Below are 10,522 nucleotides of genomic sequence, written 5' to 3' on the forward strand. Positions count from 1 at the left end.
CAAAACCTGGTTGTCTTCAGTGAATGCCAGCAAATGGGGCAAGATAAAACTATATGCAAGGATGCTAACAGAACTGACAAGTGTGATGGCTGAGCCTTATGAGAATTGGATGAGAGTTTAGTTTCCACAGAATTACTTAAATTAACTTAGTTAAACTAGAGAAATCCAGAGAAATGAAACTTAAATCAAAAAAAAGAAACTAAAACCTAAAGTTACAAAACTTATAGAGGGAAGCCATAAGTCAGAATAAGAAATACTATGAAGTGTAATCAAAGTGGGGACTCACACTCAAATGGGGGAATTAGGTTCTCTAGATAGACTATCCTCTGTAGTAAACAGTCAAGGAAGAATCGCGAGAGAAGCTTGCATTTAGAGGACAGGATATAAAAAGGTATGTCTTATTGATTTTAAGCAAGCCTATGAACTTAGATACCCACTCTTGCAGAAATGTAAAATAAATTCTATAATCTCGATTTCAGCAAAGCATTTAATAAAGTTTCTAATGTTGTGGACAAGATGAGGAAATGTAGACTAGGTAATAATATATGGTATATTCAGAACTGATCAAAGACTACTGCAAGACAGCAACTGCCACCCAAAATTAAAAGACACTAGCTCCTTAGAAAGAAAGTTTTGGCAAATCTGGACAACATACATGCAGACCCATCACTTTGCCAACAAAGGTCCATATAATCAAAGCAATGGTTTTTTCCAGTAGCAATATATGGTTGCTGAAAATTGGACTATCAGAAAAGCCAAGCACTATAGAATTAATCTTTTTGAATTGTGGAACTACAGAAGACTCATAAGAGTCTCTTGAACAGCAAGGAGATCAGTTAATATTTAAAGAACTTAATTCAGGCTATTTACTGGAAGGTCAAATGCGAAAGCTGAAACTTAAATACTTTGGTCACATAATTAGAAGATAGACACTGATGTTAGGAAAAATTGAAGGCAAAAAGAAAGGAGGATGAGATAGATAGTATCATGGATAGATTTCAATAAATTATGAAGGACAGAAGAACCTGGTATGCTATGGTTTATGGGGTCCCAAAAGGTAAGACATGACTGAATGATTGAATAATACAACAACAAAAAATAATCCTTAGTGACTGAATGTCAACGTCAAGGGATGTCTCTAATAGAGTGCCAAAGGCATCTGACCTGTTTAACATTTTTATGAATCACTTGGATGAACTCATAGATTGCAACCTTATCAACTTTTCAGATGGCACAAAGCTTGAAAGGATAATTAACATTTGGAATGACAGAATTAGAATCCAAAAAAATTTCAATAGATCAATGTTGGATCAAATCTAATAAGATTACATAATTATTTAATACATAATGATATTGTTCTTTACTAAAATAAGACTATTGTTCCTAATGAAGTGATGGTCTCATTGTATCATGACCTGGTCAAGCAATGAACATTTATTAAGTATCTACTATATGACAGATATGATAATAAGATTACACTTAGACTACTATGTTTAGTTCTAGGTATCAGATTTTTGTGAATAAACAGGAAGCTATAAAGTATACTGAGAAAGTAAGTTGAAGTAGCTGGACAAGGATGTATTAGTAAATATTTAATAACCACCTCTCTGGAAAAAAAAGTATGGACATGATAATTATAAGTTTAGTCTGAAGTGTAACATTTTCTCCATCACTTTCTTAAATCTAGACAATCAACAAAACAATAAATCAAACCCTGATTTTTGGCATTTGCTAATTTCTGAGGTGTGAATGTTCAAGCTGAAAATTTAACAATCAGCTCTCCCAAGCTAGTTGTGCTGAGCTAGCTCCAAGACATTCCTGGAGTTAAGGATATCTAACCTGAAAAGAGAAAATTTAGGGATGACATGATGCTGGTCTTCTAGTATTTGGAAAGCTGTCATATAGGGATTAGAGTGTTCTGCCTCAGAAGGAAGAACTTACAGAGAAATTGATTTATCAGATGCACAAATTCTTCATCCTAAACTAAAGCCCCTCAGGGGTAAAGATAGTATTTTAAATGTAGTTTGCAATAAGGGGCTTTGGCTAGGTAATCATTCTATCAGTGATTCTTTCTGGAGTAGCACTAGAGAGTAATAGAACAATGGATTTGTTAAGAAGAATACTATTCAGGTACTTTCTAGTTGACTGACTCTGGACAAGACACGGGTTTCTCTAAATCTCAGTCTTCTCATCTATAAAATGGGAAAAATACTAGCACCTACCTCTTAGAGTGGTGAATCTCGGGTGGGATAGTACATGTAAAGTGTTTGACAAACCTTAAAGTACTATATAAATATCAGCTTTTATGATGAAGGTGACATAAAGAGTTTAAATATACTTTGAGTTCTTACTCTCTTGGTTCCCAATTTAGGAAACATGGGACAAAATATTCATGGGACACTTAAGATATAATGATAGATTCCCTACTTCTAATAAATAATATAATAAAGTTTTCTGAAAAAGAGGGAAACAAAAGAGTAATCCTTGATTAAGCAACTATTAGTTCCAAAGGATATCCCCAGAGAACCAAAGAGGAAAATTCCACTGGCAGAGGCCCTGTCCTACACCTATGGCACTCTGACTATGGAAAGGGGAGGGATGATGGTGGTATTTCTCTCTCTCTCTCTCTCTCTCTCTCTCTCTCTCTCTCTTCTCCTTCTCTGTTTCTCCCTTCCTCTTTCTCTGTCTCTGTCTGTGTGTTTCCCTGCCTCCCTCCTTCTCTGTCTCTGTCTCTATCTCTCTCTCCTCTCCTTCTCTGTCTCTGTTTCTCCCTTCCTTCTTTTCTATCTCGGTCTGTCTGTCTGTCTGTCTCCCTCTCTGTCTCTGTCTCTCTCCCTCTCCCTCTTTTTCTCCCTTTCCCTCTCCTTCTTTCCTTTTCTGCCTTCCTTTTCTCTCTAATATCATAACAATCCATAAATTTCTCCACAACTGATAGGGTTCTAAAGGCTCTAGAGTTTACACAGCCCTCTAATCCTCCGGTACCATCTTTTCCCCTCCCACCACCATTGGTTCCTTTCCTCTCCTTCCTTTTGTTTCCAGTCCCACTTTATATAGAGATGAGGGAAGCCTAGGATAGATAAAGCTGTATGTGAATTCCCTCTGGGCATATTGCTCTTAGAGGAGCATTGAATTTAATAAATGCTGGCTAAATTTGAATTGAATTACTCTTCTTTGTCTTTCCCCATGCCTAACCCAGGATCTCTAATTAGGCTTAGTAACAGATGGCTGCTGATTATGGAGATAATGGTGATCTGAAAACCCAGACACTAAGACTTTGCAGACTGGGTAGTAGTGAGAGGAGGGGTGGTGGTGGAAAGAGTTTCAGTCAAAAAAATTATATTCTCATTGTTGCTTGAAATCAGGAAAGGGTGGTTTAAAACATTAATTTGATTGTCTTTTGATTTATTGTTTATTTAATCAAATGCTTTTTAAAAACGATGATTTCAGCATAATTAAATTTAATGTAAATTTAAGTGTTTTTTTACATTACTAGGCCTTATATATAATATGTACTTAAATGTTTGATGATTGAATTGCTAACTTTATTGGTTTTTGAGACTGAAATCAACCTTTTTTCTGTTCTTGCCCCTCCTCCCCCCACCAAATAATCTACTTTTGGATTGTGCTTTTTAGGCATATGAACTAAAAGACATTGATGAAATTAGCTTTTAGTAATATATACTAGAACAGAAAAAAAGGCACAGATAACATAAAATATTGTTAATCTAAAAATCATCTATTTTTTGCCAGTCATTCTGGCAAACATATATAATTATTCTTCCCTGTGACTGATCCAATACTTCAATACCAGAGGCAGGATACTTTAATGGAAAAAAATTGGATTTCTTAAACCACATTTTATAACAAATTCAAAATGATTACATAATTTAACTATTAAGAGTCTTACCAAGAAGTCTATATTCCTTTCATAACTATAGTTGAGAGATGAAATCTTAAGAAATGGAATAAATTAATATTTAAATTTTTCTTTACATGTAATTGGAAAAATAAAATACTACTTAAAGAAAAATGAAATAAGAAACAAAGGCAACTATAAAAGATAAAATAGATAATTTTGGATGTAAGTGTAATCCCAATCCCTTGAGACAGAGACAGAGACAAAAAGACACACAGGGAAAGACAAAGAGACAGAGAGACATACAGAGAGAGACAGACAGGAATAGTCAGTATCAGACAGGAACACTTGCAGATGGACCTATGTAATTATTCTGGAAAGAATTCTGCAAATAAAAGAACTAAAATGTCAATACCCTTGGATTCAAAGAGTTCACTGCTAGGCATATATACTGTAATGCCGGAGAAACTGAGCCAAGATAGAGATTAGAGAGGTTTTTTTTTAATATTTTATTAATTGGAGAGTTTAATTGACTGGACAGCACTCTCATCTCAAAGTATCCAGTGATGAATAGGGGAATGAAAACCCTTTTATAGCTTTTCAGACAAAGAAAAGAAGAAGAGCAGAAAAAGTTAGAACCCTTTGGTTTTGTCAGGATGGGGGGAGGCTATAAATTCTTACTAAAAGCCAGAGTCAGAATGTTTGAATAAACAGAAATCAAGATGTCAGTGAAGTATCCGAGATAGTCTTATCTTTTGGAATATTTTAGAGGGGCAGTGTCATAAATTCTTGGGGGCAGAAGGAGCTAGGAGCCAGAAAGTCTGATCTGCTCCTCATCTCCCATTGACATTTTATAACCTTAGAGCAAATGGTCCTCAGTCTTAATGAACCAGGGGGGTTTACCACTTAAGGGACTGAGGCAGAACAGTTAAGGAAACTGAGATAGAACAATTCAGTGAAACTCAGTCAGGACAATAAGGGAAACTAGTGAAGGAAAACTGAGGTAGAACAGCTCAAGGAGAACAGCTCTATACATTTCAATGTTTATAGCAAATATTTATAGTAGAAAAGAAGTAGAAACAAAGTAAATGTCAATTGATTGGGAAATGGCCAAACTGTGGTACATACATATAATAGAATATAACTATCCAAAAAAAAAAATGTCATGAAAATAGTGTAGCATGAAAAGACTTCCCTGAAATGATGCAAAGTGAAGTAGCAGAGCCAGGACAACAACAATGGAGAAGAAAACAATAGCAACTGCTAGGTAAAGAAACCTAAATGTTGTGAAATTAGAAAGAACAAGCTTGGTCCCAACAACTAAATAATAGAAGATACCACCCACTCCCCTCTTTTACAATGATGGGGATTCACAAAATGGAACATTATGTGTGACATCAGACTTTTTTGATATGCTAATCATTTTTTCTAAAAAAACAAAAAAACAATAATAATGTTTTCATCTTTTAAAAAAAAATCTTTGTTGCAAAGGGGGTAGAATGAAGGAAAAGCATATGAGAGGGAATCTAAGCAATAGAAAAATAAAAGATGTCAATACAAATCCCCTTTAAAAAAAGGCAAAGAACATTGACTCTAGATTGAGGAGATATGAGTTCTCACTCAGGCACTTAGTAGCTGTGTAACCTTGGCTTAGTCACTTAGTTTTTCCTTACATCAGTTTTCTTAACTGAAAAGTAGTCATGTTAATTTCTTTTTTGACATTTTCTTAATGTTGGAATGAAAAATCAAAGGATATTTCCAATCATTTGTCAATATTATTAATTCTGTCTCCACAATATTTCTGACATCCATCCCTTCTCCCTAGTTCTATTACCATTACTCTAGTACAAGCCCTTATTGCTACCAATCTTGATAACTGTAATAACCTCCTAGCAGGGCTCACTTTTACTCTCTCCTGCCTCAATTCCATCCTTCAAGAGCTGCCAAATATCTTCCTTATGGATAGAACTCTGCTAAGAAGATGTTCAATTGCCTACAGAGTGCATTTCAGATAAAACATTTGTTGAATGTTGAAATTCTTCCACATGTCTTTCAGGATCTTGTATAATCTGAAGCTACCCTATTACTCCATATTTTTGCCTTCCATATACAGAGTATTCCCAAAGTCAAGAAATCATACCATAGATTTTAGACTAAATGCAGAGAAATACTTCCATAGGAAGTGATTGAAATAGACTAAGAAGATTTGATCATACCCTAGGAATTGTTTATAAATTATCAAGCAGGTTGAAAACCAGTCATTCCAGAAAATGCAGCCAGCATAGTGCTATGGGTTACCAAGGGGTCCCCAAAATTGTTTTTTTGAGTTGCCACATTTTTCAGAGTATGCAGGAGGCCTTAAGCATGTCAGAGATGAAGATTCCCCAATAATCCCACATACTCCAGCTGACATAATTTGTTGTTTGTAACCTAAGCTGGATTCCCTGTGTGTCCTTGGGAGGCAAAGCAGGTGCCAGCCAGTCTGTGCCAGGCTAGGAATAATGCTTGTGCAGCTGGGGTCCTTTGTAGATAAACTGACCCTTCTATCGTCAGAGTCAACTGGTTCCCAAGGGAAGAGAATGTGGCTTTTGCCATTGCCTTGTTCCTCCTCTTATATCAGATTTACTGCATCTTTCCTCTCCAATGTCTCTTCCTATTTTCTCCTTCTCCTGTTGTACTTCCATAAATATGCAAACTTCTGTAAGGATTGTAAACTCTTTGGGTTCCACATGCATGTTATATTTCTCCTGAAATAAACCTGGTTTTCCCATGTCTCATGATATTGTATTGCCCATTGACACACAGCATTCCAGTATTTCTTAGTTATTGGAGGGGGGAGGATAAAGAGGGTTTGGTCTTGACTTAGATCCCCTTTTCCCTCTTCCCCCACTTTTTGGCCAGAGGAGGATCTTACAAACTTTGAAGAGTCTAGGTGTGGAGGATTTGGGATCTCCCATCTTTCCATCAGTATCCCAGCAGTATCTCAGGTTCAATCTCATGGAGAGCCTGAAACAGAGATCCCTGGTTCCACAAGGTATTCAGCAAAAGAACTATACTATGGCTAAAGAAACTTTCTTGAACTTACTTAAAAAGGATTTCCCCTAACCAGGAATTATCAATTACCCCTTTGCCATATATACTTTCTAAGCTTGAACCCACTTTCCCCAGCTCTATATGTATTCATGTGAGTGTTATATATTTTGGGGTACAGTTTTGTAACAACTCTTATTTATGTTCACGTTAGGAAATACCCCTTCCTAAAAAGGAATTGAAATTGGCTAACTAAATGCTTATCAAGCCATAACCCTAGGGAAGATATGGGAGATAAAATTAATAATATTAGAGAACCACCCCTTATTCGTAGAATCCCTGAGGTGGAAATGTAACTCTTACTCTAGAACCCAAAACATCTATGAGAGTGGGAGTTGGGATAAGGACTCTTAGAACTTACATAGGTCCATACAAGACAGATACAAAACATTTCTTGGATGGAAAGACACTGGTAGCTAAGGAGAACAGGAAGGACCTCACACAGAAAACAAAGTTTGAAGTGAGTCCTGAATCTCCAGAGATTAGAAGTAATAATGGCAGGGGAGAGCACTCCAGGTATGGGGGGTGAGGGTTGTGATGATAAAGTGCAAAGGCATACTGTATGAAAAATATAACATACTGCTCATATGCCAATATGATTGGGCTGTAGAGAAAGCAGAGAAGAAGAATATGTAAGACTAGATTGAAATAGATGAAACCAAGTTATAAAAAGCTTTAAATGTTAAATGGAAGAGTCAATATTTGCCTTATAAGTATCAGGGAGCCACTGGGATTTGCTGATTTGAAGGGCACAATGGTCAAACTGTGCCTTTGGAAGAGAACTTTGGCAGTTGTGTGGAGTTTAAGACTGAAATAGTGAGATACTTAAGGTAGATAGAACAATTAGGAAGCTATTGCAAAATAATCCATGCAAGAGGTAATGAGGACCTGAACTGGTGATGGCTATACAAGTAGAGAGAAGAGAGCAAATATGAGACATATTGTGGAAATGTATATTAAAAAGATTTGCAATTTTATTCAGCAAGTGAGGTGTTGGTAAACCAGTAAATGTCTATTACTATGTGCCAGGTAATATGCTAAGCATGGGGATACAAAAAAGAAGGAAGCTCCTTTCCCTCAAAGAGCTAACGGGAGAGACAATAAACAAACAAGTCAAATACAGGATAAACATTATGAGTTATGGGGCAATTAGGTGGCGCCGTGGATAGAGCACCAGCCTTGAATTCAGGAGGACCCAAGTTCAAATCTGGTCTCAGACACTTAATACTTCCCAGCTGTGTGATCCTGGGCAAGTCACTTAACCCCAACCTCGGAAAAAACAAAAAAGCAAAAAAACAAAAAAAAAAAACCCATTATGAGTTATGAGAGGGAAGGCACTAGAATTAAGATGGATTGGGAAAGGCTTCCTATAAAAGGTGGGTTTTGGGTGGGGAATTAAAGGAAGTCAGGGAAGCCAGGAGTCAGAGAAGAGGGAGAGCATTCCAGGCATGGGATACAGTCAGAAAAATACCTGAAGTCAAGGGATATAACATTTTGTTTATGTTACAGAAGAAAGACTGGATCCATGGACTGAAGAGTATGTGGCAAAGAATAAAGTTTAAGAAGACTGGAAAGGTAAGAGAGAGCTAGATTATAATCATAAACATAGATTAGAGCTAGAACATGGCATTTTATATTTGATGCTGGAGGGAATGGGAAGTTATTCTTCATTTAGAAGTGGAGGAAGGAAGGTTGACATGATAGCAATTGTGTGCTTTAGAAAAGTCACTTTGGCTATATTAATTAAACTCCCAAGAAATTATTTTACAGAACTAGAAAAAATAATAACAAAATCCATCTGGAAGAACAAAAGGTCAAGAATTTAAAAGGAATTAATGAAAAAAATGCAAATGAAACTATATTATAAAGCAGTGGTCATCAAAACCATTTGGTACTGGCTAAGAAATAAGAGTAGTTGATTAGTGGAATAGGTGAGGTTCACAATATACAGTAGTCAATGTTTATAGTAATTTTCTGTTTGATAAACCTAAAGATCCTAGCTTCTGGGATAAGAACTCACTAATTGACAAAAATTGTTGGGAAAATTGGAAATTTGTATGGTAGAAACTAGGCATTCACCCATACCTAACACCCTATGCCAAGATAAAGTCAAAATGGGTTCAAACATAAATAGTGATACTACAAGCAAATTAAAATAACAAAGGACCATCTATCTCTCAGCTCTATAGAGAAGAACTAGAGTACATTATGGAAGGCAAAATGAATAATTTTGATTATATTAAATTTTAAAAGTTTTATACAAACAAAACCAATGCAAATAAGACTAGAAGGGAAACAGAAAACTGGGGGGAGGGGAAATTATAACCAAGGGCCTCATTTTAAAAATATATAATTTGCTCAAATTTATAAGAATATAAGCCATTCTCCAATGATAAATCATCCAAGGATTTGAACAATTTTCAGATGAAGAAATTAAAATCATTTCTAATCATATGAAAAAATGCTCTAAATCACAATTGGTTAGAAAAATGTGAATTTTAAGACAACTCTGAAGTAGCACTACACATCTCTCAGATTGATTAAAATGACAGGAAAAGATAATGACAAGTGTTAGAAGGGATGTGGGAAAACTGGGACACTAATACATTGTTAGTGGAGTCATGGACTGATCCAACTATTCTGGAGAATATGGAACTATGTTCAAAGGGCTATCTAATTGTGCATTACTCTTTCACCCAGCAATGTTTCTACTGGGCTTATATCCCAAAGAGTTTATAAAGGAATAAAAGAAACTCACATGTGCAAAATGTGTATGGCAGCCCTTTTTGTAGTGGCAAGAAACTAGAAACTGAATGGACGCCCATCAATTGGAGAATGGTTGAACAAGTTTATGGTATATGACTGCTATAGAATATTATTGTTCTATAAGAGACAATGATCAGTAGGGTCCAAAAGTAGAGTAGAGTAGAAGAAGTGAGTAAAACTAAAAGATCATTGTACACGGCAACAAGAAGATTATATGATGATCAATTCAGACCAGAATTTAACAATGAGGTGACTCAGGCCAATTCCTATGGACTTGTGATGAAGAGAGCCATCTATACCCAGAGAGGACTGTGGGAACTTAAGCTGGATCACAACATAGAACTTTCACTTTTTTTGTTGTCTGCTAAGCATTGTTTTCTTTCTCATTTTTTTCCTTTCTGATATGATTTTTTCTTGTGCACCATAATTGTGGAAATATGTATAGAAGTGCACGTTTAATGTATAGAAGAAGGCATATTTTATTAGATTACTTGGCATCCAAAAAATTGGACACAAGGTTTTGCAAGGGTGAATGTTGAAAACGATCTATGCATATGTTTTGAAAATAAAAAGCTTAAAAAAAAGAAAAATCACTGTAAGGAATCAACAATATTTACAGAAGTGATTATTTCTATCTTATATGAATAACTTGTTATTGAATCAGGAACAAGGTTTTCCCCTTTTCTACTTCCTCATTCATGCAGTATAGAAAATCTTTGGCAAAAACTGAGCATTGTTGCTCATTGTTTACTTAGACAGTTCTGGGAAAATGTGGCTTTTCCCTTTTGTCATACAGGTGATATGGAAATT

The sequence above is a fragment of the Sminthopsis crassicaudata genome, chromosome 2 (assembly GCF_048593235.1).
Source record: "Sminthopsis crassicaudata isolate SCR6 chromosome 2, ASM4859323v1, whole genome shotgun sequence".
Classification (NCBI taxonomy): Eukaryota; Metazoa; Chordata; class Mammalia; order Dasyuromorphia; family Dasyuridae; genus Sminthopsis; species Sminthopsis crassicaudata.